We start from the raw sequence: 21,543 nt of genomic DNA, 5'->3' as shown, positions 1-21,543 counted from the left end.
TGACTTTGTAACTGCATAGTTACAAATCTCAGTCACAAGTGTGTCCCATTGGTCAGATAGGTCAGGTGGGGCCTAGTTGACCATTAATCTCAGACCTTGTTCTTCCAGGATTCTGAGAAGTTGTTATCACCATCATCACATGAGGGGAGTGATCTGGTTCCCAAGACAGGATTGCTCCTGCTTCAGGGTGCAGACTCATCATTGTAGGTAATTGCCTTTATTTGCAGGGGTGGTCTGTCCTGGAAGGCTCTGCTGTTCCTTAGGGGTAATTTCAGTCCTTTGTCATAAAGATATTATTGATCATTTCTGTCCTTCCTTGATTCCAAGGTGACTGTACAAGAAAATGGCTCAGTGTAATGGACAGCAGGTACAAAATGGGAACAGAGATGCCAAGCTTTCTCTTGTTTTTGGTTAATTTGTGGGCCCAAGTAAGGAGTTAGTGCTTTTCAGCAAAAACAGTTCATGCACCTCTTACAAATCCCCCCTTATTTTTGAACACTTCTCAGTCTTCAGGGAATTAGGGTGTTGACCAGTCTGGTTTTGCAGGTTTCTTGGTCAGTGATAAATTAACACAGGAGAATGGGACAAAGAGCTGAAGTATACAGGTCAGAAGCACTTATTTAAGCCTAAAACTGTTTTAAAGCAGAATACAGACGGAGTAAAAGTCAGAAGACATCCAATAAATAAATTGTGTAGGGGGTCCTCTTTTAAAATAACACTATGAGCATAGATTACTAAAAAGATATGTTTGGAGTCAGCAGAAATACTCTCTATTTAAATAGAAGACCTTCAATAAAATTACAGTTAGAAATGCTCTGAAAGTAACAGGGCACAAAGCAAATGTATCTGCTATAACAAGTTTCCCGTTATTTATGAACTGAATTATGTCTACATATTGTGAATGTGCAAAGTTTAAATAGAAAAGCTCTGCTGTCAGATATGTGACTGATCATGTGGGAGCCAGGAATGGAATCTACACCCAAATGTTTAACAAGAGCTTCATGACCACAGAAAATGTCTTCATTTGGCCAAGATGGTCTATGGTGTTGAACATTCTTAGAAACGGGTAACAAATACTGTTGCAACAAGAGAGTAACCACTACCACCAAGCTGTGCATTTTCACAAGAAGGGATTGGCTGGATATAGGAGTAAAGACTCCATAAATTAATAAATGGCAGGACTAGAGCTCTTTTCTACTTTGACACTGCTATAGACATGAGATGGCGTCATGATAAAATGCAGTGTGAATTTCTTGAATTACCTAATAATTTGAATTTTTGTGTAAGTCTTTCCACTTGCTCTTTGTGTTCTCCTAAATCAGCCAGTCATCTTATTATTTAAGAATTTAAACAAGTAGATATTCAATAATAATATAAATATTCATACATTAAAAAATTAAATAAATAAGTAAATAGGAGGCCTTGGCCAAAAAACATGAGTTTGCTTTCTGTCATAGGTGTGCTTATGAACTTTTCCTTCCAAACCTCTCGGTTTTGGTTACTTTTTTGAAGGGCTGACACAAGTGACTCCATTTGGAATTTGACAACTTTCCCACTTTTCTGAGTAGTTTTTTCTAGACTGTCAATTGCTTAATTGCTGCTAAAAATTTTAACCATGGTTATTCTAAGTCTTGTCTCTTGCACTTTGCATTCTAGATGTTCTAAATGTTCTAAAGAAGGACTCAAAGTGTAGTTTAGCAATTGACAGACCAGTCTAGTTATATCCATTGCGTACAGCATGTTAGGATAATAATTATGATTGACAGCATTACATCAGCAACATTAAGCTTTCCTTATTACAATTAAGAATATCTGGATACAAGCCTGCAAAAGGCTAATGATTACTAACAATTTTAATTTGGAGGGACACCTGCTTGATACAGTTTTTTCCTAAGCTTTGCATTTTAGAATGCATATATATTTGGGGAACATAAGCACACTTTATATATAAATGAACAAGCAACAATTAGCATCACAGCTATACAGATGTCATATATATATATGTATATATATATACATATATATATATATACATATATATATATATATATGTATATATATATACATATATATATGTATACATATATATATATTAATTTAGCTCTTTCCCTTAAAGCAAAATTTAGAATCTTGGACTAGGTAAGCTAATAGGTGTACAACACTGACAAAAGTAAAAACTTATCTCTTATGAGTTAGGGGGACAGTATCAATGATTCCAAAAGCCTTATTTCCAAATGTACAAGTGTGTTTCCTATATACAATGACAATAATTGTGTAGGAGTTTGTTTGTTGTAAATCTGGCAACACCTGGCCTTCTGAGGCTGATCTGTTTAACAGAAGCAGTTCACTCACCTGCTGTGGGCCAATTATGTAAGCAGGTGTGGGCAACAGATGTGACAGCCAAAAGTCCCACCTCTCCTTCCTGTCTTAAACCTAGCCTCCTTATATTCAGCCAACTGCACTAATTGACTGAACTTACAAATGAGTAACAAGACCAGGACAGGAGTCTTCAGTTCCCTTGGCGGCCAAACCATGTCACACACACTCGTTTCCACATTGTGCTAAGAGGAGTGTGAACAATCCTGTCACAGTTGGTTTGCTTTTTAACAACTGAATTTGGAAGGATTTCAAGGTAGATGGAAAAGTAAGTGGGAGAAATTTAAAAGGAAGAAAATCAGGTTCATCCTTTTCAAAATAAATACTCAATACAAATAGTTTGAGGGCTTACCTATTACAAATATTTCATCTTTAATCTATTAAGGAAATGGCAAACATAATTTCGAATTCAGACTTCTAACCTCAGGTCTGCACTACCAAATCAAGTGTCCATGGGTCTTTCAGTTCACTTTTGGGTCTCAATGTTTTTATCTAAAATGAGGATCTGCATTAGATGATATCTGTTACCTCTTCTAGCTCTGTATTCCATTTTTCTATTAAGATGCAAAATATAGGACTTGTTTAAAGTTTTAGAATGTGAATTTTTTGCAAGAGGATGAAAACAAATATTTTATTGCTACACCACTTATTTCTGGCACACAAAATAACAATATGGCAGGGCATGGCTCAAGTGGTAGAGTGCCTGCCAAGCAAGCTCGAGTCCCTGAATTCAAACCCCAGTCCCGCCAATAATAATAATAATACATCAAAATAATGATAGGCGTATTATAGCTCCATTACAAAACAGGGCCTACAGCTTGCTCTCACACAACAGAGCATGAGAACAAGATCTACAAACCCCCAGTTCTAAGCACCTCTCCTCAGTTATTGTCTTTGTTCCCTGTGCCTAAAAATGGCCCTCCCTCTGCAATGGCATGCTGTCTCTCTCTCCCATCTCAGTGACTCAGATGTCACTCTTCAGAGGTGGCTCTTAAACCACTCTTTTTCAGAGGCCTTCCCCAGTTACTCTCCATCAGACAGCCACGTTTATTTCTTTCATAGCCATTATTATAACCTATAATAATTGTATTTATTTAGTTGCTCATTGTCTTCTCTGCTAGAATGAAAGCTCCAGAAGAGCAGGAATGTTGTCCATCTTGTTCAACTCCATATCCCCTACGCAGAGAGTAGGCACTCAATAAATATTTGCTGAATTACTGCCTGACTTAATGCATGATAGCTGATGGAATTCTTTGCATGTAGAGCTGTGTAAAATCAACAATCGGAAGTGAGGATGACAGAATCAAGATTGTCAAGCTGGCTGCTTTAGCTGTTAATTAGTAAACCTTCCCCACTGGGTTATTGGGAAAAACTCTTAGCCAACAGTGGCAGAAGTAACCATTCGAGATCCTGTTGTTTCTTGTCTTGACTATATGTTTCTATTTGAGCAGCCTCTGCTGAACTCTATCCCCACAGGCCCACCAGGAAATAGTCATCTTCTCCTTATGCCTGGCTTCTAACTTGTTGAAGAACCCACCCTTCAAGCTCGCTCATTCTCATGATGTTTGTCTGGGACACTGCCAGCTGTAGCTCCTTTTAGGTCAGGAGCAGTGACTGTGTCGCCTGATGTCCCAACACTAAGCATAGAGCCAAGCATCTAGTGGATACTGATTGCATGTTGCTGACAAAATGAATTACATCAAAACAATTACACCAAGTGCCAGGGGCTCTCAGGCTGACTGCAGTTGCTCAAGCTTTAGTCTGTCCTTTGAGATGCACATGCTTCAGTAGCTAGGGAAGTGGTGAAGAGAGCTAGTTTTGGATTCAGCCACTTAAGCAGGGCTGAAGATAGGATGATACTGAATTTCCTGATCAGTAAGAAGGAGGGAAAGAACAGATCCTGTCTCATTATATTTTTATGGAAATTGAAGTGTGATAATGCATTTAAAATACTCAGCATAGGTAGGGAACTAGAAAGTGCCTGGTAATTGTTAGCTGTGTGTTAGTAATTGCTAACAAAAGTTAGCAATTTTTTTCTATTCTTCTGTTCCCACTTTCTACTCTATAAACCCATAGATTGCTTCGTTCAATCTTTATTTTCCACTGCAACCTCTGGGGGAGTGGGTGCTCCTGATGAAGAAACTCTATAAAATGTCTGGGAATTCTCCAGGTGGCTACTGAGGGAGAAGCTTCACAGCTCACCCTACTTTGAGAAAGAAAATGTGTACATACATATTATTTTTCATTAAGCAGATGCCCTTCCCCACAGTTCTTCTCTTACTATATTATGTTTCCAGAATTTAAAAGTTAGTGATAAAGAGATTCTCTTTGTTGATGACTTTGAGTCATATATTTTACTCTTTCATGCGTATTTACTTTGGCTGACACCTACTTTCCAGACATTTGGGAATAATACTCAATTCCTTTCAATTTTGATGACATGCTCTCCAAATGCTTAGATAGTGCTTGATAAATAAAAGGAAGTATTAATATCTTTTGGATTATGTTTGTTTAATCAAAAATACAACAGCTAGGCTTTAGAAAACTAATCTTTCCAGTATTTTAATGTATCAATAAAATTAAACAGGAAAAGAAAGTTATCTATGAGTCAGAAGAAAATGATTAAATTAAAATTTGTACTAAAACAAGACTAGCCTTCAATATCATCACCATAGTAGTTTAAAAAGTGCAAACTAAAGAGTGCCTATATCAAAATATCAGTCCACTTTGCCTGCATGGTGCCAAAATTCCATTATTTATGCATTTATGTGTTAAAGGTATGCATTTAACAAGTATATACTGAATGCTGACCAAGTCTGGGGCACTCTGATAGGCACCGAGAAACCAAATATTAGTAGCTATTGTCTCTATCCTTGAGGAAAATTTCTGCGTAATTAATTCACAAACAGACAATGTGTAATTCAATGTCATTAGTGCAATGTGCAGAACTACACCAGGGCAAAGGAAGCATGGAGGAAGGAGCCTTGAGGAAGGCTTCTTCATGTCAGGGTTAATTCTTGAGTTGAAACCTGAAGAATGAATAGAAGGTTGGCAAACAAGAATAAGCTAGGAGAGAGAGGAGGGGAAGAGTTCTACATGAAGGAAATAGGAAGCACAGAGGCAAGGACACATGATGCATTGGGGAATGCAATTTTAAGTAGAGAAGGGTGTGGAGAAGCAATGGGGGAGATAGTCATAATCAGCTGGGTAGGGAACATGCACCATGCTACGAAGGGATTTGACTTTGGATAGCCATAGAAAATCCTTCTATAAGAAAAAGCAGGAGGTGGAGATGTAGCTCAGTGGTAGAGCACTTGCAAAGTCCTGGTTTTGATCCCAGCATTGAGAGAGAGAGAGAGAGAGAAGGAGAAAGGGAAGGAAAGAGAAGGAGAAGGAGGGAAGGGAGGAGGGAGGAAGAAAAAGAACAATCGTGCTGTAGAATAGATTCAGAAAAGGAAGTGCAAATATTTTAAAGAGTAAGGAAAAAAACACCTGGCAAATCACAATATGATGAGCAAAGCCAAGTGAATTAATTGACAGATTACTAAAACTAAGTAAGAGAATTCTGTAAGATAGCTGCACTCAAGATAAACATAAAAAAACAGTAACTTTGCAACATATTAGCAATAAGCTGTTAGAAAACATAATGAAAAAGACAATTCCCAAGAGGAACAAATGAAGAATATGATAAAGTGTGCCTTATTTTTTAATAAAAAGATGCAATTTTATAAAGATATCTGTTCTCTCTGATTTAGTCTGGTAATTCAGAGAGATGTCAAGCAAAACCCATTTTTTAATGGAAGTTGATTTTTTAATGGAAGTCTCATTCTAAAATTCAACAGGAGTTGTAATTGCATAGGGGTAGCCTAGAAATTTTTTTTTTGTAAAAGAAAATCAGTAAGAGGGATCTTGTCTTATAAATATCAAAGTATTATAATTTTACCAAGAAATTTATAAATAATAATATAATGTAAAGATTTAAAATATAATTTTAACAAACATATCAAAGGATAGCATATATAGGACTTAAATCATTTTACTAACTCACAGTGTTACAAGAAACAAGTATTGGTGTACACTGACAAAAGCCCAGAGATTAGAAATACCATAAATGACAATAAATAAGATGTACTATTGTAGGAGCAAATTGTTACAGGTTAGATTCTTAAGGAGCAGATGTTAACATAGAGTTGGCCTGCAGAATATTTATTAAGGATCAATGCAGGAGAAAAAAGGAGTAGAAGCCAGACTGGGCAGAGGGATATGTCAACCTGCCCTGCAGACCCCTCTCCATCAAGAGTTCTGGATATATATGGCCCCTCAGAGGAAGTCTTAACATCATGATCATTCATGAGGTACAAATTAAAATCACAATGGGCTAAGGCAACATACCCATTGCAATATTAAAATTAAAAAGGCTGCATTGGTGAGAATGCAGAAAAATGAGAAAATTCATATACTGTTGGGGAAAATGTGAACTGGTTTAGCCAGCATTTATTGAATATATGGCTTGAAAGTTGCACTTCTCAGTATATACTCAGCTGAAATAACTATATATGTTGAGCAAGAGATATATACAAGAATGTTCATTCCAGCATTATTTGTTGATAGTCCCCAAATGTCTATCAACAATACAATGGAAAATAAATCATGATATATTCATGTGGTGGAATATTGCAGCAATGAGTGGTGCTACATGAATCACACAAATTTAATGTTGTGCAAAACAAGCCAGAGCACAAAAACATTCATGATTCTGCTTTTATAAAATTCAAAAGTAAGCCGAGTGTGGTGGTTCACGCCTGCAATCTCAGAACTTGGCAGACTGAGGCAAGAGGATATTGAATTTGAAGCCAGCCTGCATTATAGAGCAAGACCCTGTCTCAATTAATCAAAAAGGAGAAAATGTAGACAAATCATTCTAAAAGGATAACATGAAAATGGCAGTCCCTTTCTGGGAGGTAATGGTGGAAGGGAGCTTCGGGTTGTTCACAGTGTTCATTTCTTGAGCTGGGCAGTGCCTACCCAAGTGTATCCACCTGGTAAAAACAAAAAACCCATTGAACCTACACTTTATTTGTATTCTTTCTTGTGTATATGTGTTTTGCCTATCAAATTATCCCCAAATTTAATGACTTAAAACAACAAACATGTTATTTTACCACTTTGTCAGTGGTCAGGAATCCAAGTGTGGATTAGCTAAATGCCTCTGTCCCAAGGTGTCTCAGTCACAGTGAAGCCATCAGCTGGGACTGCAATCATCTCAAGGCTGTACTAGAATCTCTTTATAACTTTTTATTGTCTCAGAATGACATCCCATCACTAATGGGGAGGGAATTAACATAGGCCATGATACCAGGAGGTGAGACAGTTCGACATGTGAGACTGGTGTTAAACACTACTCTGGAGTTCAGAGATGAGAGGTAATTATAAGCAGAAGAGCCTCTACAGCTTGTATTTATCTTCCTGTCCACTCCCTAACCTCCCCTGGTCTTGTGTGTTAGTCTAGAAGTGGGACATTACAGAAAGGGAAAAATGACACTAAAAAGCGCACAAGCACATAAACCAAAGCGTACCTATTGGCAAGAATGTTTGGCAACAGTGAAGCCTGAGTTCACTTGAGAGCCCATGTGCAACGCTTCTGGTGATGGGAGAAACTTGGAGAACTGGAAGTCCCACTGTTGTGAGTGGAGAGGAGAGGCATAAACATAGAGTGTTACTGCTATTCTGACCCTTTCCCCTCCCAAACAGAGGCTATCTATGCAGCTGTCAGTGGAAAAACTATTTGCTAGATACATGGTGACTGTGTTGGAAGTACATGAGAATTTGGTCAGAGGTATGACACTGGAAGCCACTGACCTTAATCCAGAATGTTCCTTACATTTCACTTGTGCTTATCTACAACCATCAAGAGGCTGAGGATCCTGGCAAAATCATCTATCAGTGACAGATACAAGGAGTTATCAGGAGAACTGGAATGATGTGTTGTCAACAGTTTTTACAAAAAGCAAGAACTAAAACAAAAGCTAAATTGTGACAGAGTTGAATTGTCTAGACATTGTGTGACTCATTATAGAATACTTAGCTGGCAGAGTAGCTCAAGTGGTAGAGCGCCTGCCTAGCAAGAGCAACGCTTTGAGTTCAAACTTCAGTTGCCAAAAGAGCTTTGGCAATAGGGTGCTTATACCATTTACATTTTGCTTTACATGCTTTGTTACCTAAACCCGCCTTTGCTAAATAGTTATAGATCTATGCAAGGGTTTTTGCACACCAGAAAAAGCCACTCTTGCTACATTATATGTGCATTGTTTCTCATAATCACAGCTTTTCATACTCTGCTTCCTGGCCACTGTGAGGTGAGCAGCTCTGCTCCACCCTAGGCTCTCTGCCGTGATGCTGTACCTCACCTCTGGTCCAGAAATAATGGAGCCAAGCAACAACAGACTGAAACCTCTGAAACCGTGAGCCAAAATAAATCTTCCTCCTTTAAGTTGTTTATATCAGGTATTTTGTCACAGTGATGGATAGTCTGACTAACACAAATGTTAAGCAGGAGAAATCCCTAAAGGGCACGTTCCCAAATACCTTGGGGAATAAGGGAGGGATTGTTCTGAAAGGGCCCTAATAAGGTGGTCAGTCCTATTTCAGCAAGCTTCAGGAAGAATAGGTAAAGGAAGGATCTTGGAAAAGGAAGAAATTCTTATACATCAGCACCCATGGCTTTGAGACAGAGAGCCCCTGTAAACCTCCATTATGACCTCCCTGTGACCTTTAAAGGGTAGAAAGAAAGAAAGGCAGGACAGGATGGTGTGAGGGTCAGGACTGACCAATCAGAATGTTGCCGGCACAGTCAACCAAAATGCTGCTTTGTGCACACCTAATAAGCATAAAGATTGAGCAACGCCATTGAAAAGGTGGTTAAAATCCTCAGATCATGTCACTTCTCAGACACCCTCTCTTGGGACTCCCCTCCCCACCCTCAACTCTAGAGCTCATTTCTCCCATTTTACACTTTTCTATCTCAATAAAATCTCCTCGCTCTCATTGTCCGTGGAGTTCATTCTTTGGCTTCACAGTGTTGCAGGAGGGCTTGGACAGACACAGAGAGGGCACCAAAGATTTCAGGAAGCAAGTTTATTAAGAAGGCTGGCAGAGACTCAGGGGACTCGAGTCCAAAGGCTGAGCCCCGGGAACAAAGGGGGCTTTCCTTGTGTACCATTTATAGCAGTTTGCAGAAATTGGTGGGGGGGGCGGGGTACAGCTTGTCCCATATATGATCATGTGTCAAAGAGCATCATCTTGATCTAGGGGTTTGTATTTCCATAGTGCTATCACATGAGCAGCTGTCTTTCTTTCTACAGTGGCTTCCATAATGATCCTGAAAGACCGTAGTACCAGGGGCATCAGGCAGGGTAGTATCAAGCATGCTCCTAAGACAAGGAACGCTGTCCCTATTAAGGTCCTAAATCTAGCTAGGGTTGAGAACCAGCCCCCTAATAGGTCATTGGGACTCCACCCCTTCCAGGTCTGCACAGGGACACGGGCAAGCTTTTTCATCTTATTGGTAATCTTTTTAATTACCTTTCCCTCATCATCAATCTGTGAACAGCAGTAGGTCAGATTAAACTTTCCACATACTCCGCCCTCTGAGGCTAGCAAATAGTCCAAAGTCAAATGGCTTAGGTAGGTGGCATTGCATATTTTAGTTTGTTGTTTGGCTAATCTGTTGAGGGCTTTAGCTGTGTCATTAGTTATAATTTCAACCACTGCCTGAAGCCAAATGATGCTGTTGAGAATATAGATTGGGGTGCAATAACCCCAGAAGCCATCTTCTCCCCATGTAGCAGGACCATAATATTGAATGACCCTTTGGAGGCCTTTCATCATCCTTCCATTCCCCTAATTGTAGGGCATCTCACTTTTTCCTGTTTATCCTTTCCTCATATATGGAGACTCTGAATTTTTCACTTTGTCTGAGGGGGAGCAAGAAGAAAGAAGGCCAGATGGTGCCTAGCACACAAGATCTGAACCAGTCGCTGGGAAGGATTGTGTAAGCTTGTTCCCCACAGATCCAATATAGCCCCTTAGGTGCCCACCACTCTATGCCTGTGGTTAGATCATTCCAGGCTATTGCGGGTGAGGTTGGGGCTCCATGTGATTGGGAGGCCCCCACCACTGAGTCTTCTGAGTAGAGTCATTGTAAAACTTTTGTCCCAAGCAGATCAAGTCCCCTACTGAGGTTGAGAATTGGCCTTTTGACAGGAGATACAGTCATTCCCAATAAAAGAGGTTTTTAGGAGCCAAATGCTCTCCCCAAGGATAGGGAGAGTGGTTTCATCTAAGGGCCCCTGTGGGTTTAGTTGTTTCACCTCCCATGGCCAGTGGTCTCCCATATTCATTCCCCCACAAACATAACACAAAGTTATATTCAGAGTTTGTGCTATGGACTCAGCTAGTGAGAGGAACAAGTTCTTGGTTTTTACTGAGATGGGAAGCTCACTTTGTATCTCCTCATAAAAAGAGTGAAAGACCTGGTATGAGGAGCTCTTGTGAGTGATGAGTTGAAAATGCAGCAAAGTACTGAGGTCTATTCCCTTTCCATTGATTAAAATGCCAAACTTTTTCCCAACTTCCCAGCCTGTTTCATTGAGGGTGAAAATAGTGAAATTTACAGGTTTATAGGCACCAAGAGTGTAGTCAGGGGTTGCTTCCCTTTTTTGTAAAAGAATGGCAGTCTCATGTGAGGTATGGACCTCCCCTTCAAGCCAAATTGCCCACCTTTCACAACCCCAATAAGGGCAGTAGAGTTGTTCATAGTATATACAACTAGATGTCCAACTGTCATCTTCTAGGCATACATACTTGTTATTTAACCTATAGGTCCTTTCCCAGGCTAGCCCACCCAACAATTGCCCCATGGCCTGGTGTTTTCAGCTATTGTGGCATACACATCAAAATATAGGACACAGGTTTGTAGGGTCATTAACCTGGGTGCAGTTAATGAGCTTCTCAGTGCTGGTGAAGCTTCAGACCTCTAGCCCTTGCTCCTGAGGGCGATAGATGGGATTAAAACAGATGTACTGACCATCACGAAAGCACACTGAGTAGGTGGTTTGGTTGTGGGTGCATGACCCAGCAATGATGCCTGCACAGGAATAATAAGTATGGAAAACCAGAGTTTTGGTAACAGCACTCCCTGCTCGGGTAGTGCACATACATGAGTCACAGTCCAAAACCTGGGGGTCCCCAGGTAGAGAGATGACGAAAATTAGCAAGAAGAACACACAGGGGAGACTCATCCTCAAAGGTGAGATGGGCGACTCCTCAAGCTTCCACTGTGCATAGACTAGTCAGCTTCCAGAGTGACTAGAGGAGTGACTAGAGCAGGGCTGACATCTCATTGTCTGTGGTCTCCTGTTGTCCCCTGGGAAGCAGTGTCCTGTCAAGGAAAGGTGCAAGCGTTCCAAAGGGTGATCTTGCATGGTGAGGTTGGGTCAGGAATGCACTCCCACTCAAGGGAAGCTGGCTTCACTCGGCTGTGGTGGATCCAGGGAACAATCTCTGCTACTTTAACTGCAGTAAGGGGGCTTTAGTAGTTGAATATTACATTCCTTTACCCAAACGGCATCCCCTGGTTTATAAGGGTGCATGGGAGTTGTCAGGCTAATGGGGAGTCTCTCTCTTACCCAGTCATTGATTTTTGAGAGCATCAACTCAAGGGCCTATATATGCTGTCTCAGGGTGAGGTCACCTATTTCCTTAAGATTCCCTTGCAGGTTCTTGAATAACGGGTGTGGACATCCAAAAAAGAATTTGAAAAGGGGAGAGACATATCCGCTTGGTGGGGCTTGACCTAATCCTGAGCAAGACTATGGGTGGTAATTGATCCCATTGTAGGTGGGTGTCCTGGCGTAGTTTTCCCAATTGTAATTTTAGAGTCCTGTTTATATGTTCTACTTTCCCTGAGCTCTGTGGGTGGTGGGCCATGTATAGCTTCCAAGTTATTCCTAATCCCTTACCCATCAACTGTACCACCTCAGCCACAAAGGCCTGCCCATTGCCTGACCCAATAGACACAGGTGTTCCGAATTGAGGGATGATTTCCTTTAACAGGCACCTGGCCACTTCTCCTGCTTTCTCAGTCTGAGTGGGGAAGGCTTCCACCCATCCTGAGAAGGTGCAGACAAACACCAGCAAATATTTACAACCTCTGGCCCGTGGCATCTCAGTAAAGTCCACAATCAGGTTTTCAAAAGGAGTTCCTCCAACACTTTGCATCTGGGATAGTGCTCTTGGCCCTTGTCGGGGATTGTTTTTGGCACACAAACTGCACCTCTCACATACTGTCTTACTTATGATAGAGAGCTTGAGGACATGAAAATGCTGGACCAAGGTGGTCTCGAGAGCTGTCCTCCCTGAGTGAGTTCCTTCATGGAACTTCTTGACAAATGTGGGAGCCAGGTATGGCATACTCAGGTATGGCAATGCAGCCATCAGTAAACTTTCCTCCTTCAGTCTCAAACCAAGCCTGTTCTTGTGAAATATACCATGAGTCCCATTCAGATAAGGGGCACACGAACAAGGCAGCTGCCAGTGAGGCCAAGGTTGGTCCTCTTGTGAGGGCTGCCCACTTGGCTTCCCTATCAGCCTTTTTATTTCCCCAAACAGATGATGTCTCCCCCTTCTGGTGCCCTCAACAGTGCATGACCACTACTTGCTTAGGAGACCATACAGCTTCTAGTAATTCCAGATTTTCTTGTCCATATTTAACACTTTTCCTCCTGAATTAATGAGCCTCCTTTTTTTATATAGGGCTCCATGGACATGAATAGTAGTGAAGGCATATTTAGAGTCCATATAGATATTTACTCACACTCCTGCAGTGAGCTGGAACACCCACATGGGAGCAATAAGCTCAGCCTTTTGTGCAGATGTCCCAACTGGCAGAGGTCATGCTTCAATGTCATAATGCATATCTGGCAAAATGTGTGCCTTCCTGGACAAAGCTGCTGCCATCCGTGAAATACTCAACATCCAAATGACTAATAGGCTGGTCAGTCAAGTCTGCCGGCTGGAGAATACCTCATCTATAATCTCTAAACAGTCATGCTCTGGTGGGCCTGAATGAACTGGTAATAGGTTGGCTGGCTTTAGAGTCTTAACAATCTCTAGCCAGATACATAGGTTTTCATATAACATGATTTGATATTTGACAATTAGGGAGTTTGTTAACCAATAATTTCCTTTATAGTCCACAAGAGTCAAAACAGAGTGGGGAACTCTGTGAGTTCTTGTCCCAAACTAAATTTGCCTGCTTTAGCCACCAAGACAGCAGTGGCTGCCAGAGTGCACAGGCAGGGCAGCCAGCATCAGGAAACTGCATCAAGTTGCTTTGATAAATAGGCCACCAGGTGGTGCCAGGAACCTTAGCAGCTAGGTCAAGATTCCTACAGCTGTTCCCAATCTTTCATGTACATATAGGAAGAAGAGCTTCATCACATCTGGCAGGCCCAGAGTTGGGGCATTTTTGAGTGCCCTCTTAATTTCTTTAAAGGCCTTTTTTTGCTTTCTCCCCATTTCATGGATTCCTGCTCTCCCCTCTTTGTGGCTTCATAAAGGGGTTTTGCCAAGAGAGAGTAATTAGAGATTCAGATCCAGCAGGAACCTGAAGCTCCTAGAAACTCTCCAACCTGTCAATGGGTCTTAGGGTCAGAATGGAGCAGACAGACTGTTTCCTCTCAGGACCCAGTCTACATTGTTCTTGTGACAGGTGAAACCTAAGGTATCCTGACAAATCTGAACCTTCTTTCGGGAAACCTTATATCCTGCCTTCTACAAATGGGAGAGAAGGAGGCAAATTCCTTCTATATAATCCTCCTGAGTTGTCTCAGCCAACAGAAGATCATCTATGTACTGGAGGAGTGTGCAGCCATGCTGGTTGGCTGAGAAAGCCTTTAGGTCAGATGCCAGGGCAGTCCCAAAGATAGTGGGAGAGTTTTTGAAGTCTTGTGGCAACTGAGTCTGAGTCAATTGTCCCTTTTCTCCAGTACTAGAATTTTCCCATTGGAAGGCAAAGATGGGTTAGCTCTGTGGGGCCAAGAGGATGCAGAAAAATACATCCTTAAGATCCAGGCAAGTAAAGAATTTTGCCTCAGCTTGGGTAAGGCCCAAAAGTGTATACAGGTTTGAGACTACAGGGTGTAAAGTAACAGTTGCTGAATTGACTGCACAGAGGTCCTGAACTGGCCTAAAGTCTTCAGTACCTGGTTTTTGGACAGGCAATAGGGGGGTGTTCCAGGGAGACAAGGCCAAAGGATCCCATACTTCAGGAGTCTGACAAGATGATTTTGGATCCCAGCCTGGGTCTTGCAAGAAATGTAGTATTGCCTCTGGCTAACAGGGATGGCTCCCAGCTTTAATTCTATCCCCACCAGGGGTATGTTCCAAGCCAGTCTGGGAGCGGGGAAGTTGTCCTAGCCCATACTCCTGGAATCTTAAAGGGAAGTTCAGGCACATCTCAGGAATTTCTTTAGAGGCATAGAGTTGTCATTCCTCCTCCTGTGCAACCATGAGGGTTAGAATCTTGGCTTCAGGTCCTCTCAACTTTAAAACTGCCATGCCATCAGAGTCAAAGGTTAGATTGCACAACAAATCTCTGCCCATAAAGGCCACAGGGCAATAAAGAAGGTAAAGGAACTCATGTCCTACTTCATGCTTTCCAAGATTGCATTTTCTGAATAAGAGGAAGGGGTGGCAAGTTTGATTTCCCGTGGCCCCAACAATGTTTGCATGTCTCTGTGAGAGAGGGCCCATGGGTTAGATTACAGCCAAATGTGTCACACAGGTGTCTACCATTAGGTCAACAGAAAGGCCCCCATCTTCATTCAGACCATAGGCTTCTGGGGTCCCAATAGAATGGAGCCCGGTCTGTCCTAGTCCTTCTCACAATCCTCAAAAGTGGCCAGTCTGACAACATCTTCCTCCCAGGGGCTGCTTCTCCCCTGAGCAGGCCAATACTTTCCTTCAACAACTTGGCCTCAGCCTCTGGTCAGGGGGGCTTTCTGGGGGGTCCCTAGACCATTGGGGACATTCATTTTTCCAGTGTCATTCTTGACAACAGTAGGCACACTGGTCCTGCCTTAGTTCCTCTCTAGGGTGAGGCTGTTCCAGGTGCACTGACTGCCATCCATGGGGACTGCCTCTTCTTCTGCCATGGCCTGCATGCTGGCCCCTGCCCTACTGTTTGGGTAGAGCTCCAGCAAGGAGATCTACCTTCCTTTTCTCATCTTTCTATCAGCATCCTGTCTGGTTTCTTGATCTCAATTGACAAAGATTTTTGTGGCCACCTCCAGAAGCTGGCTGGCATTCATACTAGCAAACCCATCAAGCTTTTGCAACTTTCTCCTTATGTCCCCTGGGCCTGGCTGACAAAGTCTGCATTAATCATCCTCTGGTTTTCAGCCCCCTCTGTATCAAAAGGGGTGTACAGATGGAAGGCTCATAAAACTGACTTGGGCTCTCATCTGGCCCTTGATGGACTTCTGCTGTCTTACTCATATATATCGCCTTTTTTCCTCCTTCTTTCATACCTTCTAATAATGCCTCTTGATACCACTGAAGCCACTGGTAATTTCTGGTAATTAGGGTCCCACTGGGGGTCCTCCTCAGGAAACTGGCCCTTAGCATAGGCTTGGACATTTAGAGTGTCCACAGGGGCATGGTCTTCCAGCCACCTTAGAGCTGCCAAGATTATACAGCATTGCTCCTCAATATTAAATAGAGTCAGAAGAAGCTGTCAGCAGTTTGTCCAGGTGCAGTCTGTCCAGGTGAGTTTGGATGATGGACTGCATTAGATCAGTCAAGGCTTGAGGCTTTTCCACAAAAGGGGGCAGGTAAAGGTGCTTCCAATTAAGGAGATCTATGGTGGTGAAGGGCTGGTAGACAAATGTTTGCCTTCCTCCTTGTATCTGACCATGCTGGTCATAATATATTTGACCCTGGACTTCTCTCACAGGCATCTGCAGGGTGGTGGGTTCCCAAGGAGAGGCTAAGCCCATAGTGGGACTGTTCAAGTGTTCCTGGTTGAACCTAGGGGCTAGTCTGGCAGGGAGCTGTGGAGTGAGGACTGGTGGGTTCAAATTGAGCATGAGGTTCATGGGGCCTGAAGAAGATGGGATTGTTGTGGTCTCAAGGACTCCTAGGCTCAGCCTTATAAGCATATTTGCAGCTGGGGATTCCCCATCGGATGCTGCTTCCCCTTCCAAGCATAGAGATGAAGAGGCAGATGGTGGTGGCAAATGTGGGTACAGTAGCACATAAGAGGGTGGGGTCCCCTTAGGTGCTAATATGGGTTTCTCTGTCTTTTTACATTTTTCCCTGCACTTGGAAACTTCTACCCTGGCTACCATGACCCTACATGCTTCCTCTAGATGGAGCTTTAGCCACGTGGGTCAACTGAGGACTGCAGCAATCAATATAAGGATATTGATCTGGGTGTCCAGGTTCCCCTAAAACCACTTCAAAAATTCTATTGACTATGATCTTATCTAATGACCTCTCCAAGGGCTGTCCTACACCAAAATCAGACTAGTCTATTTCACAAGGTTATAAGCTTGCCAGGAGTCAGCTTGACCCCCATAATCTTCATTAAATCCCCTTTTAAGTTCTTAAACATGCACTCTAGTGTGGTTCTTATTCTGACCTCCTCCCATTCCTCCCATTTGCTAGATGTCAAGCCAAAGACAGAGATGGAAAGGATGAGGTCTGTGAAGAGGAGGTAAGGGGTCCTCCTCTCCAGCACACAGGGGAAAACAAATAACACCACTCACTTCATCCATCTCCAGCCACTCCTCTCATGGGGATTTAGGTGTCTCTTGGCCATAGTGAGTTCATATAAACCCCAGACTGGAGGGCTCACCCTAGACCATATGAGTTTGCCATGGACCCATAGATCAGGACTCTACACTCACTCAGGCTCACACTTTCACACACTCTCACACAGCACAGTACTTCCACCCCACTCCCTGAACCTGAAAGACATGGTTTCACCCCCAAAAGGGGGTTACTCAGGTGTCTTTGGGAGTTGATCAGACTCCCCTTCTGCCTCCTGAAGCAGGCCTGAATTTGAACCCAGGTTCTTACCAGACTGATGAGCAGGGCTCCCAAGTTGGTTCCCAAACCTTTCTGGGTTCCTTTGTGCAACTGGAACTCACCTCCTTGGTTTGCCAGGAGAGAGGCTATCTCCCCTAGGATCAATATGGTCTGGTGGTGCCTGGCAGAGGTGGCCCTCCCAGCGGGCCAGGGACACTGAGCCGGCAACAAGGAGGTGAAAACACCACCCTCCAAATCCCAGACAAGCACCCCAGAAATGTTGCAGGAGGGCTCAGACAGAGACAGAGAGGGCACCAAAGCTTTCAGGAAGCAAGTTTATTATGCAGGCCAGCAGTGACTCAATGGACTCAAGTCCAAAGGCTGAGCCCCAAGAACAAAGGGTGCCTTCATTATATACCATTTAGAGCAGGTTACAGAAATGGAGGGGGTACAGCTTGTCCCATACATGGTCACACACTATCTCATTGGCTGCTTTAACCTCTGGGATGAGGTGAGCCTTCTTTGGTCTCCAGGTAACATTCCCAAAATCTGGCTTTTCTCCTGAGCTGCCGGTTCACAAAAGAGGCACCTGGTCCTCACCAAGTGCACACGAGTGGCACCAACAGCCAAAAACTGGATTTTATTAAGAGATGTGAGCAGTGCAATTGTGTAGGACAAGGACCTGTGAGGCCCTCAGTGGTATCTTCTCAGACCTTCAGTGTCTCTGAGAGATTGTGGGGGATGCGCCAGACTCTGCTGTGGGGATATTATATAATACATTAAAACAGATACTTGTGGCACCTTACTACCTTTCTCAGATCTGAAAAACCCCAAATTCTAAAATACAGCTGACCTCAGGAGTCTTGGGTAAGGGATTATGAGCTTGTTTTGTCAACCCCTTCTTGTAATTGAGGAAGACGAGGCCCGTGGGGGATAAAAACTATCAGTAGACTGACAGTCCATTTTCTGAAAGTCACTCCCAGGTGCCAGAGTGGCTGGGAGGTACAGTGACCCCTCAGACAGGTGTTCCTCAGTCAGGTGCCATGCCTCAGGACCACACATCCTGGACATCTAGCCTGAGGTGGATCTCAAGTGGGGAAAAGCCCACCCTGACATTGCTGTGTTTCTTGCTTCTACAAGAGCTGAGGAAGTCTGTAACTGTTCATCTCTACTTTGTTTCCTCCCTGACAGACTTTCTTGGCATTGTCAAAATTTAAGTTTTCCTTTCCCTTATGAATGTTATAGAATAATATTTTTTAAGAGGCCTGATGATCTTTTGTTGAAAGTGAAAAGTGCTTAGAGAGGCTACAGTGCTCTGGCCAGTCCTCCCAGGTCTGTCAAGGAGGCAGCGCAGCCATTTCTTACTGCAGGGCTTTGCTGTCCATGTCTCCATGGGGTGAATTTCCCACAAAAAAACCCAAAAACAATACCTTTAACCCTCAATAAGCCCTCTCAACATTTCACGGAAAAAAATGGTAAACATTTTTAAAAGCTGATATGTTGGGAGATTCCAAGATGGCAACTAGAGGGAGGAAGCAGAAAGTGTGCCTCCTAAAGTAAAATCTTGGAGAGATGCTGGAGACACACCTTACAGGAAAAACCACTGAGAAGAGGCAAAACTTTGACTCCTCCGCACCCCCAGCCCACGCATAGCATCTCTACTTCACATTAAATGGAGAAACTAGGAGGGCTCCCACACCGCCAGACACCACCTCCCAGATGGCTTGGGAAGACCCAGACCACAAGGTGAGCTAAGTGGCACATGGTACTCCCACAGACAACCCTGGGCCAGATCAGCATAGCCCCCTGGACGGACCAACCCCCACCCAGGGAAAAAAGAAAAAAAACTGAATAATAAGCAACAACAAAAAAGACACATAGCAAAGAGGGCAGGGTGCCCTGAGCACTGAAGCAGGGGGGAAGGGGCAATCCTTTACAAAACTGTAAATAAACAAGCCTGCTGGAGAAGGCAGGAGCGGCGGCACATGCCCAGCAACCTTGGAGCAGGAAAGCTTGTAAAAGTGGCAGTGGGAGGAAAACTCCACAGGAGAGGGGGGAAGGCCCACTTCCCACATGCGCTGTAAATAAACACGGCGGCCTGAGAAAGCGGGTGCAGTGTCACCTCCCCCAGTGTGCTTGGAAAGGGGAAAGCTTGTAGCAGAGGCTCCTGCACAGGAGAACTCTGAGCAAACAAAGCCTGCAGGGCCAGGTGAGTGTTAAGCTCACCCCAGAGATCTGCATAAATAACGCCTCCAGCAACAGCAGGCTGACAGCAGTGGGCAGGTGAGCCACAGCTGCAAATACCATTCACAGAACTGTCTCCAGACTCTTTTTTTTCTAACTTCCTTTGATGAGACAACAACTGAACTACACCTGCATGCTGAAAAATTTACTGAAACTATTGCATTTGAACTTGGGACACTTTGTAGTGTTTTTTTTTGTTTGTTTGTTTCATTTTGTTTTGACTTTTTTGGTTTTTTCCCCTTTGATGAGACAACAACAGAACTAGTTCTGAGACACGATATCCAGGATTGGAGGCTGAGGGACTAACAACAAATTAATAAGACCGAAACTTTATTGCATTTGAACTTGGAGAATTTTTTTTCAATCCTCTCTCTGTCTCCCTAATGCCTGTTTAGCTTACTGTTGATTAGTGCACTATCTCTCCCTGTTTATATCTTTGAAACTTTTTGTTTGTTTGTTTTGGTTTTTTACTTGTTTATTTGTTTTTTCCTTTTTCTTTACCTTCTTTGCTTTCCCTCTCCTCTCACCCTTTCATTCTAAATATCACCATTGTAATTATTACAAGCTAGAAAATACTTAATTGCACACAGTACAGGGACAATAACAACACCAAGGGCAATGATGGGAAGACAGAAAAAACAGGGAAACCAGTTTCCCCACAGCAAAAAATTAGTACAGGAACCAGAGGGAAATGAAGAAAACAGATACTCAGATCCAGACTCCAATAAAATGAAGATAAACTATGCCAAAGAACCCAATGAAGCCCACAAGAATAATCCAAAAGAAGAAATACTACAGGTACTCAATGAGAATTTTACAGAGATGATACTGGATATGGTCAACCAAAATGTACAGGAGACACACAAGAAATTCCAAGACAACAAAAATAGAGAATTTGAGAAAGCACAAAAAGAAATAAAAGAAACAATAGAAGCACTGTATAAACGCCAAAGTGAGACAAACAACATGATTAATAAAGAGATAAATGAATTGAGGACAAAAATAGACAACACTAAAGAGGAAACCACCCAGGATATGGAAAACCTCAGAAAAAAGAACGAAACAGAATTGCAAAACAAAATGGAAGGCCAATCCAGCAGAATAGAACAAACAGAAGACAGAATCTCAGATCTCAAAGATGAAATGGTAATTAAAGGAAAAACCGAAGACTTATCAGTTAAACAACTCAAGACCTGTGAAAAGAAAATGCAAAAACTCACGGACTCCATCAAAAGACCAAAGCTGAGAATCATGAGCATTGAAGAAGGAGAAGAGGTGCAAGCAAAGGCAATGCATAATATAGTCAACAAAATAATAACAGAAAACTTCCCAAATCTAGAGAAATCTATTCCCATACAGATGCAAGAGGCCTCCAGAACACCAAACAGACTACCCCACAGCATATTATCATTAAAACAACAAATACAGAGACCCTAGAAAGAATATTGAAGGCTGTACGAGTGAAAAAACAAATGACATACAAAGGTAAACCCATCAAAATAGCAGCAAACTTCTCAACAGAAACATTAAAAGCAAGAAGAGCTTGGGGTGAGGTCTTCCGGGCACTGAATGAAAATAACTTCAACCCTAGGATACTCTACCCAGCAAAACTATCATTCAAAATAGTTGGAGCAATAAAAGTCTTCCATGAGAAGCAGAAACTAAAAAATATGTGACCACAAAGCCACCATTACAAAAGATTCTTCAAGGGATTCTGCACACAGAAAGTGAAACCCAACATAACCATGAAGGGGCAGGCAGCACCAAACTACAGGAAAAGAAAAAGCAAGAAAGTAGAGAGTAACATCAATTTAGGTACACACAATCAAACCT

The 21,543-nt window shown here is 42.6% G+C and overlaps 1 long non-coding RNA gene across 3 annotated transcripts in view; it reads left to right on the top strand.

Annotated features, from left to right (window-relative positions):
• The first annotated feature begins 114 nt into the window (after nt 1-114).
• The window catches only part of LOC141413873 (uncharacterized), a 42,935-nt gene continuing 21,506 nt past the window's right edge, over nt 115-21,543 (top strand). The window contains exons 1-2 of one of the 3 annotated variants that reach the window (XR_012438845.1): nt 137-605; nt 8,701-8,837. This is a non-coding gene — a long non-coding RNA (uncharacterized lncRNA). Of the gene's footprint in view, nt 606-8,700; nt 8,838-21,543 lie in introns of all 3 variants that reach the window. The other 2 variants (XR_012438846.1, XR_012438847.1) reach the window with 2 other exon arrangements.

Source organism: Castor canadensis, chromosome 11, assembly GCF_047511655.1.
Source record: "Castor canadensis chromosome 11, mCasCan1.hap1v2, whole genome shotgun sequence".
NCBI lineage: Eukaryota > Metazoa > Chordata > Mammalia > Rodentia > Castoridae > Castor > Castor canadensis.
This window is presented reverse-complemented; position numbering and strand designations above follow the sequence as displayed.